Below are 3,790 nucleotides of genomic sequence, written 5' to 3' on the forward strand. Positions count from 1 at the left end.
TCCCATCAAGAATGTTTGGTAATTCAGTATCTTTATCAAAAGATCTATTTTGTGCTACACGACTTAACCGCAAGACCTTATTGCTATCTTCATCACACCCTGACGAGGTATTTAGGTAATACCTGTTGGTGGTTCCATAAGAATTCGCTTACATCATGTGTGTAGGTTCATTTGGTAGATACATGTGCTATTTGAATGTTTGATGTGGTTACTCTGTGTCCTGCAGTAGACGAAAAGTTTGTCAAAGAGTTTCTCTCGAATCCATTGAAAATACCAGGAGAGAGAACTTTTGCTCCAACGTTCTTTGAATAAGGAACCTTTTAAGTCTAAGGGACCTATTTGGGTCTTTTCAATTGGTTCAATACATAACGTAGATTTGAATATTATCTCGATTTCTGAAGTGATTCATGTATGTAAATGTTTAATAGCTCTTCTCTTTAATCCACTAGTACCAAGATAAGAATCTTGGTAAGTAGGTATGTCCAAGTGCAGGTAACATTTTATTTATCATTGATCAATTTTCATTTTCTAGCTGCAACAAAGAAAAATCGTATTTACAAAGTGTGGTTATGATTACTACACAATTTTCAATTGGTTCGATACATAATGTGGATTTGAATATTATCTCCATTTTCTGAAGTGATTCATGTATGTAGATGTTTTGTAGCTCTTCCCTTTGATCCACTAGTACCAAGATGAGAATCTTGGTATGTCCAAAATCCAAGTATAGGTGACATTTTATTTATCATTGATCAATTTTCATTTTCTAGCTGCAACAAAGAAAAATCGTATTTACAAAGTGTGGTTATGATTACTACACAAAGGAAAACTTCATCTCATTTTGTGTTCAAACTCCCTTGTGAAAGGGAAACGAAATAAATAGAAAGATTATTATGATGTGAAGTAGTCATTTACAAAACATCATAAAAAGAGAAAATATGGAAAAGAGCTAAGTTTTCTGCCAACTCAAAACTCAACTCTCAACAACTCCCTTGTGAAAGGGAAACGAAATAAATAGAAATATTATTATGTGAAGTAGTCATTTACAAAACATCATAAAAAGAGAAAATATGGAAAAGAGCTAAGTTTTCTGCCAACTCAAAACTCAACTCTCAAGTTTCGCAGAAGAAAGGCTGAATAAGCCGGAACTAAGTTGAACATGGAACTTTCCGCTGAGTTATGATATAATTGAATAAAGGATTTTTTTAAACATCAAAGAAAATCACTTTGGGAAAGTTGTTGAATAAAATGCATGGAAATTTCTAGCAAAGTGGGGATTTTTTTTTTCTTTTCTCGTCACAATGCAAATATTCAAATGTTTTTGATTAGATTTTTATTACCATCACAATCAGGAAGAGTTTTGCGATCATTCCTATTGTAATATCACCTACCTATGTGACCTGCACATTTCAAATGCTTTTTTTCTATGTGGAGCCTGGAGAAGGCACTTAAACAATTTCATACAAAAGCAGACTTCACCTCTCATATTCACTACTTTTTTATTAATATTATTATTATTATTATTATTTTTTTTTTTACTTTTATTTAGGATTACTAAAAAAAACCCCCTCCAACTGTGATTGATATTAATTTTATGATATCCATTTTGAGTTGTTGTACAGATTCAGACCCTGTCATTTTCCTTGGATCAAGATGAAGAAGAGGATGATGATGATGAAGATGAAGGTGGTGGTCCAAGTGAGCCAAGTGAATCCACATCAGGTGTCAAGATAAAGAGAGAGGAGGATAGTTCAAATGATGCAAGTGAGCATGGAGATAGTTTTGTACCCGTGAAGAAAATCAAGAAAAATCCTGATGTTGACACTAGTTTCTTACCAGGTAATTCAATGTTCTCTCCCTCCCTCTATCTCTCTCTCTCTCCCCCCCCCTCCCTCCAAAATGAGTTCTCATCTGTAGCCCTGTGGGTATCCTAAATCGTACCAGGTAAACTACCCCTGTACATGGGCTTAGTAGTGGTGATGGTGAAAAATCTATAAAGTTAATTTTTAATTTTTACAGATCGTGAAAGAGAAGAGCAGGAAAATCAGCTGCGAGAAGAATTGAGACAGGAATGGGCTGCCAAGCAGAATCAACTGAAAGAAGAAGAAATCGACATTACGTTCAGTTATTGGGATGGCTCTGGACACAGGAAAGTTCTCAGAATGAAGAAAGGTAACTGTTAATCTTTTTAGGGGATGTGAGAGGGTTCGAAATTCCTTTCCTCCTTTGGTTTCCGATTATTTTAACAAACTTGTACATTTACTTACTTCTAATAACTATTATTACCCTCGTTCATTACCTTTACGTTATTCTATGTGAACTCATCATAAAAAATGGGTAGCAATAAAGATATGTTGTTTCAAATAGATTTTGAGGAGGATAAAACCAAAGAAGGAAACTTGGATGACTTAAACCAATACCTACAGGAGTCAGAAGGTTTCAAATTGTTCCACATGAATGTGTGCAGCATTAATAAAAAATATGAAGAACTCCAAATAATTTTCACGAGTTTGAAAACAAATTTCGACTGTATAGTTCTTAGTGAGTGTCATATTGGTAAGGCAGACATGCATGTGGATCAATACATATTCGAAGGATATAAAATGTATTTCACGAAAAATAACCCTCGCAAAACAGACGGTGTAATAGTTTATATTAACGAAAACCTAGAACATAGTACAGAGGAAATTTTCATTCAGGACTGTAACGGCTTAAAGTTAACAATAAAGAAAAAGAATAAACAGTTCGTAGGTTTTGCATTCTATAGATCGCCCAGTGGTCAAATACCAAACTTTTTACAAGGCTTAGAGGAAACCCTAGCTAGACACTGTGATAAAAATTCGATAAATTTCTTAACAGGCGACATCAACATAAATTTGTTAAACCGAAAGGATACCTCAGTAAATGATTATCTTAACATAATGGCAATGAAAGGGTTGATGTCCTTTATTAATAAAGTAACGAGAAAAGCATCTAAGAGCTGCTTAGATCACATGTTTGTAGGACCAAAGATTAACGAAAATATCTCTACAATGATAGTACATACTTCAACATCAGATCACTATTCAACCGTCCTTACAATAAAACTCAGAGAAGATAAAACCGCTCAGATACCAGGCCATGTAACACCAATAAATAAATTGAACATTAATAGTATTACCAGGGACATCTCGCAAGAAACATGGGAAGATATTCTGGATTGTCAAAATCCAAACACAGCAGCAAATTCACTAACTGATAAAATCAGTCCTACTCTACTACCTGCGTTCAGGAAAATTCTCATTTTTCACTAGCGTTCACAAAGATAATGGTATACTCTACTCACCCTACTCTACTACCTGCGTTCAGGAAAATTCTCATTTTTCACTAGCGTTCACAAAGATAATGGTATACTCTACTCACCTATTCGCTACATGCCTTTACCTGTTTTTGGTGCTTTTGTGTTTTCTGGGTTTTTTTATGTTTTGAAACGTTCTCGGCAATTTTTTTTCCTTTTGAGAGCAAGATTTTTTTCCAAGCCCAACAAAAGAGACGCATTTCATACAGAATAAAAGAATCTACAAAATTTCATATCAAGTAACCCATGGTCCTATCCTCACCATAGCAAAATAGTGGAGATGTCTTTTCAACTTATCAATTAGAGGAGATGTCAAAGCAACTTATTTGCAAAAATGCCTTCGTAAGCTGTGCAAATAACTCTTTCTTCAATTAATATAATAATCTCATTATCTTAGCAGTGCTTTTATATCAAGACTTGCTATCATAATCCATGACAGCCTATATCCTTCAT

The 3,790-nt window shown here is 34.3% G+C and overlaps 1 long non-coding RNA gene across 1 annotated transcript; it reads left to right on the forward strand.

Moving 5' to 3' along the window:
- The first annotated feature begins 1,585 nt into the window (after positions 1–1,585).
- On the forward strand, positions 1,586–2,102 carry LOC113472674. Its single transcript, XR_003394889.1, has 2 exons — positions 1,586–1,839; positions 2,020–2,102. It is a non-coding gene; the product is annotated as an uncharacterized LOC113472674 (long non-coding RNA).
- Positions 2,103–3,790: the final 1,688 nt, after the last annotated feature.

The sequence above is a fragment of the Diaphorina citri genome, unplaced genomic scaffold, assembly GCF_000475195.1.
Source record: "Diaphorina citri unplaced genomic scaffold, Diaci psyllid genome assembly version 1.1 scaffold7170, whole genome shotgun sequence".
Lineage (NCBI taxonomy): Eukaryota > Metazoa > Arthropoda > Insecta > Hemiptera > Psyllidae > Diaphorina > Diaphorina citri.